The sequence below is a fragment of the Pongo abelii genome, chromosome 8 (assembly GCF_028885655.2).
Source record: "Pongo abelii isolate AG06213 chromosome 8, NHGRI_mPonAbe1-v2.0_pri, whole genome shotgun sequence".
Taxonomy (NCBI): domain Eukaryota; kingdom Metazoa; phylum Chordata; class Mammalia; order Primates; family Hominidae; genus Pongo; species Pongo abelii.
The window spans coordinates 110,711,189-110,728,405 of NC_071993.2; the positions used below are offsets into that span (position 1 = coordinate 110,711,189).

Sequence of the window (17,217 nt, forward strand, 5' to 3'; positions counted from 1 at the left end):
TTTTCTAGTCTGAGAAATTTAGAATCTGAACTCCTTGGTTTGACGTTCAAGGTCTTACACAACTGACTTCTGTGCTAGGTGGCTGTCAATGTCTAGGGCCAAAGCCCCCTTTTCAGAAGGCCTTCCTTGATTGGCTGAGCTGGGAGTAATGTCCTTCTTTCCAGAACATCCACAACTCGTTGTCCATTCCTAGGCTATCTGCCACATTCTGCTGTGAGTTATAGCACTTGTGACCCATTTCGGGGCCCATGAGCTTGGCACATGATGAAGTGCTCACTTGTAGCTGTAACGGGCATCTGTTGCCTCAGTCTACCTAATTTCCCCCTGGAGAAGGCATCTTCCACTCCCAGGCCTTGTGGTGTCAGTAAGTCTAGCCACACCCCCTAGCAACAAAGGTAGCCACAGGATGCAGCCTAGTCAGCCAGAGTCACAGTGATTGGCTCAGCGGTGGGGAGGGACCCAATCCAGGCCAATGAGAGTCAGCCCTGAGACTGCTTTTTCCCACAGTTTCTAAGCTGGCAGGATGAAAGCCTGGCACCTCTAGTGGCCTGAGAAGCAAACAGAATGAGAGAAAGGAAGGGTGGCTAGCACAAGACAGGTGTTTGGTAAAAGCTTCTTGAGTGATTGAAAAGCCAAGTGGAGAGAGGGAGAGACAGAGCCCTTTGACATCATTTCAGCAGCTGGATGTCAGTAGCTGTTCCTAAACCAGGGTCGACCTGGTACTTTTCAGTTACATAAAACAATACCATTTTCTTTTTCATTTAAATGAGTTGAAGATGGGTTTTCATAACTTGAATTAAAGGAGACCCAATTTAGATCATTTCCATTGCATGTGAGCAGACAGGTAGACTGCACATGAATCCACACCAGCTGCTTCTGTCAAGGTCCGAGTGAAGTACTCAGAAAAGCCATCGCCTTGATTTAGATTATTCCCCCAGACACAGCCCCAGAAACAAGGATTTGACTTGTTTTGGAGGCAATCCCAAGAAATATCATTAAGGGAGTGGGATAGTAAGAGCAGGGAGGGGAAGGAAGTGTTATCAGGCCAGTTAATCATGGTGGGCAACTAGAGCTCAATTCTGCTTGGGGGTTCCAGGAGATGACAGAGAATGTACCTGACATGTGGAGGCTGGGGATCTACCCACCAACTCCCTGTTTGTCACTGAGGGCGGCCTCCGAGGGTGTTAACTCCAGCACGTCTGGCTGAATGTGTGCCCATGGCTAGACAAAGCCCTGAGGTAGAGGGCCCTAGTGGCTCCGGTGAGCAGCCTTTGGTAGGCAGAAGTGAACAGACAGGGGACCCAGGGGCCATGAAAACCACAGCTGCAGCCACCTCTGACTTCCCTGCCACCACAAGCATTGTTCGCCAGCCCTGCTGAAGTCAGACAGTGGAACGTGTGACTGCGTCCTATTGCATGTGACCTGCTTCCCGTGGATATCTCTCATCTCTCCATGATAGCTCTGCAGCTCACTCCTCCTGTCTGCCCCCACACTCCATGGAGCACTAGGCTTTGCATTCAGCAGATGCTCAATAAGTGCTTGTTCTTGTTCCTCTCCTGGACTCGCTCAAGCTCTCCTTCGTCATCTTTTCTCTGAAGCCAGAGAGCCGGGCCATCTCCCTGTCAGATGGACAACACTGTGCAGACAGACGACATCACCAAGATGAAGCGGCTCTGCCCTGCGTTCCTCTCGAAAGGAGATAAAACGTGATTTATCCAGACACTGGTGACGCCGCTGTTCCTTGGGGGAAGATGTCACAGATTCGGTATTCCTTGCCTCTTTGCCTCCTACCCTTTTTTGGTTGCCTGTCGCTTGATTGCTCGCATGCCACAGGCTACATGTGTGAGGCCAGGGGGAGGCTGTGTAAAAATAAAAACATGAGGAGACCTGAGCTCAGGACTGCCAAGAAGATGGGTGGCCCTGGGGCTGGAATTCTGGGCCTTTCTAATGAAGGCAGTTGTTTGTCAGAAGCTGAGGGATGCCCAGACCCAGTGACACCAGCGGTCCAGCCGTATGAGCAGGACCCTGAAGGACCGTCTGAGATACAGAGGAAACCCAGGGGGACCACAGGAGGGTGGGGGATGGCCCACAAATCTGCATGGAGCAGGGCCTCAGCCTCCAAAAATGCACTCCCGCCCTTTCTCATCCTGTTGGGGGACAAAAAAGAAAGCAGGGATATGGGAAGATAAATGGGGTCCCTCTCCCAGTCCCCAATCTCAAGGTTAGCCAAAGCTCTGGCTGAAGCTTAGATCATTCCTGTCCTAGTTGCAGACAGAACTCTCTCTCTTTTTTTTTGAGACAGAGTTTCGCTTTTGTTGTCCAGGCTGGAGTGCAATGGCATGATCTCAGCTCACTGCAACCTCTGCCTCCCAGGTTCAAGCATTTCTCCTATTTCAGCCTCCCGAGTAGCTGGGATTACAGGCATGTGCCACCTCGCCCAGTTGATTTTGTATTTTTAGTAGAGACGGGGTTTCTCCATGTTGGTCAGGCTGGTCACCAACTCCTGACCTCAGATGATCCGCCCGCCTTGGACTCCCAAAGTGCTGGGAAGAACTCATTTTAAAAACTAGTTAAGGAGCACTGAGGCCTCCACAGGTGTAGGAGATCCAGAGAAGGGAGGGATAGGTTGGGGTGGGGAGGTAGGTGAGAGGGTGCTCCTAACTCCTCCCCATGCTGGCCCCAAGCACAGGACCCCGCCCTGCCCTCCAGTCTGCACTCTGAGTGAGGCCACCGGGCCACTGCGCCTGGGGCTGCCCAGTCTTCCCCACCAGGCTCCTGGATCTGCTGCTCACTTGCAAGGTCAGAGGAGAATTTCTGCACAAGCCAATTCCCAGCTGAGTTTTTGGAAGCCCAATGGGGCTTCCCTCTTTCCCGCTGAAATCCTGACAGGAGCAACGTTTTCTTTTCCCAGGGCTTTGGCACAATTGGCCAGTGGGGGAGAGAGGGAGGGAGAGAGGGAAGGAGGGCCTGGAAGGGATTCTCCGGTCTTGACTTCTCTGTTAGGAATCCAAACCACACTCTGAAAGCCAAATCGGTGACTGCATAAAAAGGGGGAGAGAAAAAGGAGGGGGAGGAAAATCCCCATTAAGGAAGCTGGGACCACAGGGCATTAAAGCCCTCTTGTAAATGTAGTGCAGCCCGTTGACCGCAGGGCTCAGCTTCTGCCAGTCTTCAAAGCCATCCAGATGCCGCCCTAGGAATCTGATGAGCATCACAAGGAAGATTGCGCGGGGCATGAAACAGACCTAACTCATCAGGATTAACTCAGTCCTGAAAGCGGAGAAGAAGCTGTGCAGCTGCGACGTCTAAGCAGTAACTGGAGGTCCTTCTTCCTGCCACTCTGGGCTGGGCTGGGGTGAGACCAGTGAAGGAGTGGGGGCCTCCAGTGGGAGTCCTGGGTTCAAGTCCTACCCGGGCCACAGGCTGGCTGTGTGACCCTGAAACAGGTCCCTTCTCCACTGGGACTGCTGTGTGCTCATTGGAGGCCTGGGCTCTATGGCTGCTCCCTCTGGAAGCCCTAAGATTGATTTACAGTGGGGACGTTAGCAGGCAGAGGAGGAAGGAGGAAAGGGTTAATGGTAGCTAAGTGCCCAGCACAGACCTGGTGCACACTAAGAGCTTTTCACTGAATTCCCTCCCTTCATCCTCGCAACAACCTTGAAGCAAGTACTTTAACCAGGCCCATTTTGTCCTAGAGGAGATGGCAGCTCAGAAAGGTTGAAGGACCTGTCCAAAGCCACACAGCTATCTAGTGGCTGAGCTGGGATTTCAACCTGGGGTTTCAAAGCTTAGAGAGTGGGGGGGAGCCATGATCTTTGCACTTGGATCATGTCAAGCCTTGAGAGCCACCGAGAGGACTTTGGATTTTGTTCTGCACGTGAAGGGAGATGAGAACAGTTAAACCCCCAAACCAACCACAGCCTCCAGGGCTCTTCTTGGGAAAGTGGTACCTATGGGATGGACTCCCATGAGAGCCAGGGCCTGGGGCCCTCGACAAGTAGAATCACCAGACACAGTACCACCGGCCAGGGTCCCCACACCAGCCATGAAGAGTTTGGTAGCTACCTCCATGAACTAGGACCCATTTGTAGAGGCAATAAGAGGGCACTGATTATAGGAGCCCTAAGAGAGGGCTGGCCTCAGGACCTCTTCTGGTCTGAGCAGGCTGATCTATTCCTGGCAGCCTCTCCTCTTCACACTCACAGTGTCTATGCATGCATGTACAACTCCTTCTTCCCTGTCTTTCTGCCACCTGGAACGCCATTCATTCTTGGAAGACTTCCCCCTGCCTTTCCTTCTTTCCTTGCCTTGATCCACCCAGCACTGTCTTGATGGAGGCCTGCTGTGCTGGGCTCTGTTCCAGGTGCTGGGAGCACTGCAGTGAACCAGACAGATGAGGGCCTTGCTCTCAGGAGTTTACCTTCCAATTGGGAAGGGAGTGGGAATGGGAAGAAGGCAGTACACATTTTCATAATTACTGAGTAATTTGGTTACACTTCCAGGTCTTCCCCCACCTCTACAAAGATAATAACACAGGGTAATGTGAAGAGGGGTGCCTGGAGGGAAGGAGAATTCAGAGAACGGGCAAGGAAATTTCTCTGGGCTTCAGTGGAGACTTCAAGGAGGAGAAAGAGCAGCTGTGCAAAGCTCTGGAACAAGCGGGCTTGGCCAGAGGAAACTACAACAGCCATAGGCCCTGGGGCAGAAGGAACTGGACATGATGGAAGACAGAAAAGAGAGGAGCCTGCAGCCACAGAAAAGAGTTTGGTTTTATTCTAAGTGCCCTTGGGCCTGCCTACTTAACACTCATTCTGTCCTTAAGGCACAGTTCCACGCTGCCTGCCCCATGAAGCCTTCCGTGAATGCTTGTCTCGCCCTTCCTTGCCAACCTCTAGGGCCCTCTGGCAGTCACCCCACTCTGGCCCTCTCTCCCCTGCTGTCCCAGAGAATTTGTCGGGAAGCCACCCTCCTCAGGACCCCCTCTCGTCTTCTCAAGGGGTCCCCTGATTTATAGCAACAGGGTCAGCAGCCCCTTGGGCTCAAGGAGGGCCAGCTCCTCCCAGCCACCCTGGCCTCCAAGGATACAGATGCTCACAACCCCCTCCCCTCAATGCAGCCCAGAGAGCCCAGGCTGTCGAGGGAGACTTGCCTAAGAAATAGGGGACAGCATAGGCGGGCCTGGAGCCCACAGACCGCACGGTGCAGAGGCCTTGTGCTCCAAGGACAGCCCTCTTGCCCTTCTAACTGGGTCTGAGAACAGAAAGGAAGGTGGGAGGCAGTTGTCACCTAAGGCTGCTGGCACAAATTACCACAAACCCAGTGGCTTAAAATAACAGGAATTTGGCAGACCATGGTGGCTCATGCTTGTAATCCCAGCTGTTTGGGAGGCCGAGGCTGGAGGATCGCTTGAGCTCAGGAGTTCAAGACCAGACTAGGCAACATAGTGAGACCCTGTCTCTAAAAAATGCTAAAAAAAAAAAAAATCAGCTGGGCGTGGTGGTGCACAACTGTGATCCCAGCTACTCAGGAGGCTGAGGTGGGGGGATCGCTTGAGCCTGGGGGGTTGAGGCTGCACTGAGTCATGATCGTGCCACTGTACTCCAGCCTGGGTGACACAGTGAGACTGTCTCAAAACAAACAACAACCCAGGAATGTATTCTCTGCCAGTTCTGGAGGTCAGAAGTCTGAAATCAAGGTGCCAGCAGGGTCACGCTCCCTCTGGAGGCATCAGGGAGGGTTCTTCTGCACCTCTTCCAGCTTCTGAGGGCTCCAGGCATCTCTTGGCTCCTGGCATCACTCCGATCTCTGTCTCAGTCTTTACATGGCCTTCCCGCCCCACGCCTGTGTCTCACATCTCCTTCTGCCTTTCTCTTATAAGAACACCTGTCGCTGAGTTTAGTGCCCACCTTATATCTAGGATGATCTAATTTCAAGATCTTTGATTACATCTGCAAAGACCCTTTCTCCAAATAAGGCCAGATTCACAGGTTTCAAGGGTGAGGACTTGGATATACCTTTTTGGGAGCCGTTATTCAACCTACCACAGGGTGGTTATGGGAGAGTCACAGGGCATACCAGTCACCTGACAGGGCCCTATATCCCTAAGTGGATTTCAGTGGCCCTGAGGACAGGGGTGGTTTCTATACTCCCTGAATCCCTGGAAATGTCTGGCATGGCGCTGGGTGAAATGGATGTGAGTGCAGCCTGAAGAACTCGTAGGGGACAGGGGAGTGTCTGAACAGAGCAGCTCCGGAGTCTCTGAGCCTGAGAGGAGACAGGCAAGCTGTGGAGACCTGAAGCCGAGGGAATTGGGGGGGTGGGTCCTTCTCTGGCTCTGAGGGCTGATGTGACACCCAGGAGAGAAGAGACGAACAGATTTCCCAGATGAACTGGAGGAAAGAAGATGTGAGGATTCCTAGAGGGAACCTCCCTCCCCCCACAAGGGTGACATGCATGCTCTTGGGGTGATAAGACACAGGCAATGCAAGTGGGAGGAAGGAGGAGAGGTTAAGTTTCCTACTCCCACAGCTCTCTGTGGTCCTGAGACCTGACCAGGTTCCTGTGCAAAGTGGGCTAGACCAGCCAAGGACCCCATGTCCAGCTGCCCTCACCAGGCGCCTCCATCCGTGTTGTTTGCCGACAGATTGATGAAGACCAGAAGCTCTTAAATGAAGGGCCCTGGGCAGGGGAGGGCAGAGAGAATATAACCATGATTCCACTAATGGGGCTTTCTTCACCATTAAAAACAAAACACAAATGACCCCTCTTTCATTCTAAGTCTGTCTGACTTCAGAGAGGCTGTTACCAACCCCCAGCTCACCGAGTCAATGAGGATCAGTGATCCAAGCTGGTCCAAGGAGAAGCAGACTGGGACTCTTTTTTTGTTTGTTTTTGAGAGAGGATCTCATCTGCCACCCAGGCCGGAGTGCAGTGGCTCTATCATGGCTCACTTCAGCCTTGAACTCCTGGGCTTAAGCGATCCTCTCACCTCAGCCTCCCAAGTAACAGGTGCACACAACACCCGGCTACATTTTTATAGCGATGGGGTCTTGTTATGTTGCCCAGGCTGGTCTCGAACTCCTGGTCTTAAGTGATCTTCTTGCCTCAGCCTCCCAAAAGGCTGGGATTATAGGCCTGAGCCACTGCACCTGGCCCAGGCTGGGACTTTTGGTGGTTTAAAGCAAGCAGACACCAAGAGGGTATGCCCTGGGCCCTAAGAATACCCAACCCTAAAAACAAACAAACAAACAAACTCACAATCTACTTCTTTGATGCCTGAGATTGCAGAATCAGAATTTAGTTTCTTTAAGATTTTGGTCAAGATATATAAACTTCTCCCTGGAGAATGGTACAGCGAGCCTTATTAACCATTCACACCTAAGTATGAGCAGGCACCGGCTTCTCACTCAATAACAGGGTCTCGCCAGGGAAGAGAGCACAGAGCAGAGAGGCCTTGATGGAAGAGGACGTAATGCGCAGGGGAGAAGAATGGCGGAACAGCCTCTACTGGCTCCCCTGTCTTCCTGAAAGCTGGCCCTGCTCTTGATGTTCAGCTGTTTCCTGACCATGGGGCCACCCAGCTTTCACCTGGGTTAGCCCTGCCTAGGCTAGGGTGGGAGTGGCTGATGGGCAGTCCCCTGCTTGTCTTTTTTTTTTTTTTATTTGAGACGGAGTTTGGCTCTTGTTGCCCAGGCTGGAGTGCAATGGCATGATCTCGGCTCACCGCAACCTCCGCCTCCCGGGTTCAAGCGATTCTTCTGCCTCAGCCTCCCTAGTAGCTGGGATTACAGGTATGTGCCACCACACCCGGCTAATTTTGTACTTTTAGTAGAGATGGGGTTTCTCCATGTCGATCAGGCCGGTCTCGAACTCCCGACCTCAGGTGATCCGCCCGCCTCAGCCTCCCAAAGTGCTGGGATTATAGGCATGAGCCACCACACCCGGCCCCTGCTTGTCTTTTTAAGTGCTGCCCCTGAAACTCACATGTCACCTCTGACCCTCTGCAGCCTGGGGACTGCAGGTCACCTGTTCCCCTGCTGGGCTGCCTCCAGCTTCTGGTGCAGCTGAGATGACATCCCTAGAGTCTACAGCCTTGTTCCTGGCTCAGATCACACCCTGACACCCAATCCTTCCTTCTTCACTTGCAACATCTGGCTTTGTTGCCATTTACTGGGGCTGGGGGAAGGCAGGAGTGAGGCCTAGATGCTGAGGCTGGAAGCAGTGGGCACATGCAGGTTCCGGAAAGACACAATCCCCATGGCGAAGGTCAGCAGCCCGAGGCATACTGACGCCATGGCCTGAGTTCTGGCTCCCACGAATCTCTCTTTAGAGCCAAGACGCTGCCTCTGGCTTGAAGTCTAGCATGGTAGGCATTGGTAGGTTTTGCCTGCCAGCTTTTAATTATTACAGTGCCCTGATTTTCTTTTGGGAAACAATCCCTCCTTCATTCTCAGTCCATGGGATTTCAGTGGGGCTGATCCCATCCCAAACTCTGGGGCTGATCAGTCAGTACAGTCCAGCCATGGGCATGCAACCCACATTGGTCCAATGGGAATCAGCCTGGGACTATTGCTGGAACTACCAGGAAGAGATTTGTTCTCTCTCTACAGCTGCTAACTCATAAATGCCAAGCCCCAAGCTGCTAGGAAGCATCTTTATGTATCTGTTACCACCTGGGGGAAGCCTATCAGAGAATTAAGTCAACAGAAAAGAGAGCAAAGCTGAGGGCTTAAGAGACACAGATTTGGTCCCCTAGATCCAGCTATGCCTGAAACCATTACGCTTGGTTTTCAGTTATGTGAACCAATAAGTTTCCCCTTTTTTCTTAAGCCAGATTGAGATGGGTCTATTTCTTGTCACCAGGAGAATCCTGACTGGTGCATCTGGCTCTGCCAGTTACTGTTATGTGACAGGGGATGAGTCATAACCTATTCGAATCTCAGTTTCCTCAGACTACAAAATGGGGGGCAGTAATGTCTAACGCAAAGGACTATTGTGAGGAGCCAGTGAATGAGTCTGTAAAAGCATTTAGCATGGAGCCCAGCCCATGGCAAATGGTGAACAAATGGGATCTCTTATGAGTTGACACTTCCAGGTCAAGGAGGTGGGATGGGGTGGGGTGGGCCCTGCCTGTCTCCTTGCTGGCCACGTGGAATCCAAGTACCAGAAGCATTTCCCAGGCACCCAGTCCATCCGCCTGGCTTCCCACCAAGGCCAAACATGAGCTCCCCTCAGCCTGCGGCTGCCCCTCCTGATTCACCCACCCCATAAACACATCTGTGTCTCCCACACAGCTTCCGTTTCTCGGAGGCCCAACTCAGAGGGCAGAGGACGTGACACAATGGCGAGAAGGCCAATTGTTCATTCCACCCACCCCCTAGGAGCATTCTAGGGTGACTCACACAGGTGTGTCTCCCCGCTCCAGCACTCCCCACTCCCTCTCCCACACGCCCAGGGAAACACACTTGCAAAAGCCCACTGGGGTTCACGACAGAGTGAAGCCTTCACCCTCCTGCAGCCACGGCTTGCTTGCAGAAAGCATCAGCGCACCTTGGAGGGAAGAACGATCTCCCAAATTCTGGTTCGGAGGTTCCCATACCCAGCAAGCAGAGCCAGGCTGAAGGGAACAGTATCTTTCTCTCCCTCACCCCAGGTGGGTCAACTGGGATTTTATGGGTGTCTGCTAGTGATAAAGCACCTAGTCCCGGGCCCATGGAGGGACTAATACATCTTTGCTGAACCAAATGGAATGGAAGTCTTTTTGAGCAGCATTCTAGAGCAGTGGGACCAGAACCATTTCTTTCTTTTTTATTTTTATTTATTTATTTATTGAGACAGGGTCTTGCTCTGTTGCCCAGGCTAGAGTGCAAGGGAGTGATCTCGGCTCACTGCAATCTCCGCCTCCCAGGTTCAAGTGATTCTCCCACTTCAGCTTCCGGAGTAGCTGGGATTACAGGCGTGTGCCACCACACCAAGCTAATTTTTTGTATTTTTTTTTGTAGAAACTGGGTTTCACCATGTAGCCCAGGCTGGTTTTGAACTCCTGGGCTCAAGCGATCCTCCCACAGTACTGGGATTACAGATGTGAGCCACTGTGCCTGGCCTCAGAATAATATTCTCAAACCATAACCCTTGCTTAACCCTTTCAGTGACTGCCCAGGGCACTGAGGATAAAATCCAAACTCCCTTCTGCGGCCGGGCAGGATTCAGCTCCTGCCTCTCTCTCCGCCCGCCCATCTCCTGTCACTCCGCCCACGCCACAGACACATCCTGCTCTTCCCCACCTCAGGGCCTGCGTGCTCGCTGTCCCTGTTCCTGTTCCTGGAGCACTGTTCCTGCCGCCCTTTGCCCAGCCGTTGCCTTGCACCCCTCATCGGGAGGCCTTTGGTGGCCATGTGCCCTCTCTCTCCGGCCTCTGTTGTTTCCCTCCCAGAATCTGCCACCATTGATAACGATCTTCTGAACCTGCCTCTTTACAACGTTCCCTAAGGACAGAATGCAAGCTTCCTGCAGCCAGTGAAGCCCACAAACGTATCCTCAGGGCCCAGCACAAGGACTGGCACACAAGGACCCCGACCGTGACTTGCTGAACGGTGAGTGAGTGTGAGTGTGTGTTCACACTGGCTTGCTCTAGGCTGTCTCTCATTTACACACCCCCAGACCCCTGGCGGACTAGCAAATACAGCTCACCCCACACATTAGGGACGGCAGCTTCAGCCAGGGCTGGGGAGGGGGCGGATTCGCCCTCCAGGACCCAGACACAGTGGGGCCAGAGTGTGGTTAGCTCAGAGGCCGGCATCAGGGCCAAGCTGTACCCCCTCCATGTGGGCATGGGTGTGGTGGGCGTGGTGGGCAGTGGCTCTGCACCCTCCCTGTGGGAGCCGGGAATAAAGGGCCCCATTCAGCCTGTGCAGCCTCGGCTCCTCCCTCCAGGGGAGGCTGCCCTCCGGAAAGACGGTGGGATGCTGGGCAGAGCTTCCCGGCAGCCTCTCCCTGTGGCATGGTCCACAGTGTGGGGGGCTGGGCGAGGGGCACGAGGCCTCTGGGTCTCAGAGAGACACTGCAGAATGGCCTAGGCAGGTGAGGAGGCTGTGGGGCAGGCAGATGGAAGTCCTGGGTCGCAGTGATGATGCCGAAAGACACCCACTCACTTCTGAGGCTCTGAGACAGAGGAAAAGCCGCAGGAAGCAGAGGCCTGTCGGTAAAGGGCCCAAAACCACAGGCCTGGCCAGGCCAGCCACAGGGGAGTTTGCCTGGCTCTCTTGGGATGGACACTGTCCACCAAAGCCTGCTTTCATTTTATTTATTTATTATTTTTGTAGAGATGAGGTCTCACTGTGTTGCCTAGGTTGGTCTTGAACTCCTGGACTCAAGCAATCCACCCACTTCGACTCCCAAAGTGCTGAGATTACAGGTTTGAACCACCGCGCCTGTCCCAAAGCCTGCTTTTCTTGAGCTTTGGTTCTGTTGGCAAAACTGAGCCCAGACAGTCAACTCTCTTCATCAACCTCCCACCAGCATTTTCTGTGGTTCCACCCCTCTCCTGCAAGGATGGTGACAGTAACATTAAGAGGACGTAACATTCATTGAACGCTCGGTATGTGCTAAGCCCTGTGCCGTGTACTTTATATTTATTATGACAGTTGATCCTCATAACAACCTCTGAGCTACATACTGGGTGCTGTTGTTATTCTCACTTTGCAGATGAGTAAACTGAAGGTAAGAAGAGTTGAGTGCCCCGCCCAAGGTTGCAAAGGGAGGAAGTGGTGGAGCTGGGATTGGCTGTGCCACAGTCTCTTTCTTTGGGCAGACTGAACGTGCCTAGGCTCCTAATGATTCTGCTATCTTCCTTCCTTTCCCTGAGCCCCGGGCTGTGCAACCTGTGGCCAGCTTTCCTGACGGGGTACATCTCAACCCTACCCCATCCCCGAAAGAAGGGCCAACACGCAACACCCATTCACTCCCTCCCAAATGCTGGTACTGTGCTGGGGGCTGGGGTGTGATGGTGACGGTCCCTGCCCTCGTAAAGGATACTGTGTGTGGGCACTGCGCTGTGATGTGTTGGCTGTCATAGACACTTGCAGGAGGCAGACAGGTCTGAGGAAGTGGAGAGAGTGAGACAGGCAAAGGGGAGCGGGAAGAGCGTTCCAGCTAGAGGGAGAGTCTGAGCAGAGGCCCAGAGACTGAAGAGACAGGCACATCTGAGAAGCTGGAGGGAGTCCAGTGGGTACGTGAATCAGGACACATGCTGGGAGGTCCCTGGGGTGGGGTTATGAAAGGTGCCAAAGAGACTGAATGGCCACACAGAGCACACTGAAGCCACTACAGTTGCATATTCAGAAATGCCTGAGTTCCTGGACCTCCAAGGCCGAGGACCATAATGTTCACGCTGAGAGGACACCAGAACTTTCAGACCCTGCCCAAAGCCCTTCTTCCTGAAGTCTGTCTTTCTTTCTTTCTTCTTTCTTTCTTTTTTTTTTTTTTTTGAGACAGAGTCTCGCTCTTGTTGCCTCCCAAGTAGCTGGTATAACAGGCATGTGCCACCACACCTGGCTAATTTTTGTATTTTTAGTAGAGATGGGGTTGCACTATGTTAGCCTGGCTGGTTTTGAACTCCTGACCTCAGGTGATCCATCCGCCTTGGCCTCCCAAAGTGCTGGGATTACAGGTGTGAGCCACTGCACCCAGCCTTCCTCACATCTCAGGAGCTCAGGGAGCAGCCTGGGCCTGGTCACTGGCTGGGCACATACAACGTAAACTCACACCACAGCCCACGTGGAACACAGGGGTGAAGGTCAGGTGACCCCAGAGGCCATCTTGTCCAGCCTCCTCACCTTCTGAACTCAAAGCTAAGCTCTGAGAGGGTCACGCTTTGCCCACCTTCTCTTAGCAACTCAGTGACCAGGCTGAACTCAAAGGGCACCCGACCTGGCAGCCTGGTTCTGGCTTACAGACAGCCTAGCAAACATAGCCTATAAGCTTCTGTGCTTCTGTGCTTCCAGGCTACATCTGCTAGGGTCTCCAACTCGGCTGTCTTTCCTGCCTCCAATTTCTACAAATCCTAACCCAACAACAAGAGCTGCCATCCACTAAGTGTTTCATAGAACTGAGGACTCAAAGGAGCCTGTGGAAGTCAGCCTGTGAGATGGCCCCAGTGACTCTTGCCTCGTGGTCCCCTCCCATATTAACCAGGGCTAACCTGTGGAAGCAATTGGATATTGTGGGAATAATCGTATGAGTTACAAGGCTAGATTATAAAAACATTGTAACTGCCTTCCTCATCTCTTTCTCAGATACTCATGCTGAGGGAAGCCAGCTTCCATGTTGTAAGGATGCTGAAGCAGCACTGTGGAGATCCATGTGGCAAGGAGCCGAGGCCTCTGCCAGCAGCCAGCGCCAGTCTGCCAGCGAGATGAGCAAGCCGTCTTGCAGGTGGATCCTCTAACTGCAGTCAAGCCTTCAGCTGAATCTCGACTACAACCTCATGAGAGATTCTGACTCAGAACCATCCAGTTAAGCAGTTCCTGAATTCCTGGCCCATAGAGACTATGCTGAGATAATACATTTTTATTGTTGTTGTTTGGAGACAGAGTCTCCCTATGTCACCCAGGCTGGAGTGCGGTAGCACAATTTTGGCTCACTGTAGCCTCGACCTCCGAGCTTAAGTGATCCTCCCACCTCAGCCTCCCAAGTAGCTGGGACCACAGGTGCATGACACCATGCCCGGCTAATTTTTAAAAATTTCTTGTAGAGATGGGGGTCTCCATGTTGCCCAGGCTAGTCTCGAACTCCCACGCTCAAGTGATCCTCCCACCCTGGCCTCCCAAAGTGCTGGGATTACAGGCATGAGCCACCATGCCTGGCCTTTTATTGTTGTTTTAAGCTGCTGATTTTGGGGGATGATTTGTTACCCAGGTAACTACTACAAGGCCTAGCACTCCTCTTGGGAGGACAGGGTCCCTGTGTTACCTGAATCAGAGATATATGGAACATTGGTAACGAATGAAGTTCCTAAAATTTGCCCAGACACCCTGAATTGAAGTGGAAGGGGATGGACAGGGCGAGAGTCTGCCTTTTTCATGAGCCCCCCGAGCGATTCTCATGTATCTCTGAGGCTGAGAATTACTGAGACAATCTAATACCTTCCAGACCCGGGGAGGCTCAGAGAGCTGATGGGATGGTCCCCATCCTACACACAAGCTGAGGCAGGCCTGAGCCTAGAACCCAGCACCTGACTCCTGGGTCAATACTCTTTCTGCCTTGTCCATTCAGATTGCTTTGTTGAGGGGCACGGGCTTTTTTTTGTTTATTTATATTTAAAATCTGTATATAGCAAAATGCGACACAGCCAATTGTTTGTCTGCTTAAGAGCTTGCTTTGCTTTGCTTTGCCTGTGAACAATTTTGTCAGCATCACCCATTATGAGGGCCTAACACTAAGAAGGGTAGGGCAGTGCTAGGCCACGCAGAGAGGCTGGCACTGCCGCAGAACACCGCAGCGGGAAACGGACTTTTTCTACCACTGAGCTGTCTCAGCTCCAGGCATTTCCCCCAGACGAACAGAATGCAGAGTATGCAAGGCAGAGAAGATGAATGAGGATAATAAGGGAGTGTACCTTTAACCCTTGTCAAACTGTCACTCTAGTAGGTAAGAATAATATTCCCACTTTCATTGGTATGGAACTTCGTGGCTTAGAAAGAATTCATGCATGATCTTATTGAATGACTTTTGTAGACTACAAGATAGATAGGTCATTCAGTCATTCATGCTACACATGTATTGAGCAGCTACTACATACCAGGTAATGCTGTAGGCACAGGGGATATACAGATTTGTTTCCTCGCTTAATAAATATTTATATATGTCTACTATGTGCCAGACACTATTTTAAGCACTTTACAAATATTAACTAACTTATTCTTCACAACAGCCCAACAATATAGATACCATTATTCTTCCCATTTAACAAGGAAATTGAAGCACAGAGAGGTTAAGTAACTTTTCCAAGGCCAAACAACTAGTAAGGAGCACTATGGGGATCTGAATCCAGGCAATCTGGCCCTAGGTTCCACCCTGTTAACCAAGATAAAATGAGATACGGTTCTTGCTCTTCAAAATCTCCAGCTTTAAAAATCCTCATGGGCACAGATGAAAAAACTAAAGCTCAGAGATATCTTCTGAATTTCCCCAAGTCACATACTGCTGGGATTAAACACCAGATCTAATTCCAGGCAGTGTTAAGGAAGGTTTAGCTAGAGATGGGTGCAAGAGAGGCAACAAAGAGGGCGTTTCTGGAGTCCAGAAAGACAGAAGGTTTCTCCAAGCCCACTGGCAAGTTGGAAGCATCCCAAGAGACACCAAAGCAACCGAATAACCCGCACTCCCTGTCCAGGCCCTGGTGATCTGTGACTGCCTGCTGCCCAGCCGGTATTCATGCCTCCTGATATTTTGGGGCACTGTTATTTATAGACCACGTTTCTATTTATATTTTCATTGAATTCCTACTAACCCTAGCTGATTCCCCGCCTCCCAAACCTAGAGAGGGGAGGATAAGAACTCTTTTTCACCAAGTCAGTGAGGGGCAAAGGTGAAGGTCAAAGTCTTGGCTGTGTATGCAGTCTTTCAGCAGGAGCCCTTTGCAGGGAAACATTCAGGACAAGGGGGCTTTCTCTGCCTTCCAAAGGAAATGGAGGAGTGGAACAGGGGAATGGGAAGGGCACAAGGCTGGCCTTATACAGAGGCAGCCACGTTCTGCCAGGACAGTGGGATTTGAGTCAGGCCTAGAGGACTCCTGTTCTCCTAAAATGTTTTCCCCTTTGCATGATATTCCATTATTAGGCATTTATTCCTTTGGTCTTAGTAGTTATTAGATCACTAAATGTTGGGACTATGAGAAAACCTAGACAGCATCAAGTCCAATCCTTGTATTTCACAGATGAGGGAACTCAGGCTCAGAGAAGGGCTGTGACTTATCCTTATGGGGGATTCTGAACTAATAAATACAAATCTATTACAATGCACAGAAGACCACCACCCTAATGTTGGAGAAACTGCTGTCATGCACAGCAAAAGAAACGGGACAGCAAAGCAGACCCCAGGCCCAGAGTTCCTCCCTCACCAAGTTTTAGGAATGAATAAGTAAAACCCTGCGACTTTTCCTAAGGTTCTATTTGGTGCCTCAAAGGAAAACTTCTCAGTTTTAGTGTCACATAGAAACATAACAGTAAAGTGGGACATCTTTCTTCTTGTTTTCAGTACTCTGTTGAATCGTGGTTTAGGAAATAATATCTGTGATGATTATCATTACATAGTTACTTCATAGGTTTGGGTTTCCAAAGCCAGCTTTCCAGAATTCAATTATTTCCTTCTGGACACTATGCCTGCAATTCCAGCATCTGCCACTAGGTGGCTGGTAGCAGTTGATAGATTAAGTGAAAGGTGACTGAGAAAATAATGTAATCTAGCTAAAACTTTTACCATAAGAATGTGATACTTTATTAAAAGGACAACATTGATCAACCTCTAATATGTGTATATATATATTTATATTTAAATGAGATAATACTTGAAACAAGGTTTAAAGATAACGCAAACACCCTGGTGCAGGCAACATACCTGCCATTTTATACCAAATCTTAACTGTTAATCTCCAGACAGTACATCTTTGGTCAATCCCACTTTGTGGCAAGGACATAAAGAATAGTGGTCAAAGGCCAGGTGCAGTGACTCACGCCTGTAATCCCAGCACTCTGGGAGGCCAAGGTGGGCAGATCACTTGAGGTCAAGAGTTTGAGACCAGCCTGGCCAACATGGTGAAACCCTGCCCCTACCAAAAAAAAAAAAGAAAAAATTAGCCAGGCATAGTGGTGGGCGCCTGTGATCTCAGCTACTTGGGAGGCTGAGGCAGGAGAATTGCTTGAACCCAGGAAGCAGAGGCTGCAGTGAGTCAAGATTGTCCCACTGCACTCCAGCCTGGGCAACAGAGTGAGACCCCATCTCAAAAAAAAAAAAAAAAGAATGGTTATCAAAAGCTTGGGCTTGGAAGTGGAGGGAACTGGGTTTGAATCCCAGCTCTGCCTCTTACTAGTTGAGCGGCCTTGGGTAAGTCATGCACCCCTTCTAGCCTGTGAGTCTTCATGTGTCAAGTAGACTTGTCATTAAATGAGACAACATAAGCACATGAATCCTTTGCACAGTATTTGGCAGAAGTATATGCTT

General features: G+C 51.2%; 1 protein-coding gene across 8 annotated transcripts in view; it reads right to left on the reverse strand.

Annotated features, from left to right (window-relative positions):
* SH3PXD2A (SH3 and PX domains 2A) overlaps window positions 1-17,217 on the reverse strand; it is a 258,377-nt gene that overhangs the window by 139,445 nt on the left and 101,715 nt on the right. The gene's annotated exons all lie outside the window — the stretch shown is intronic.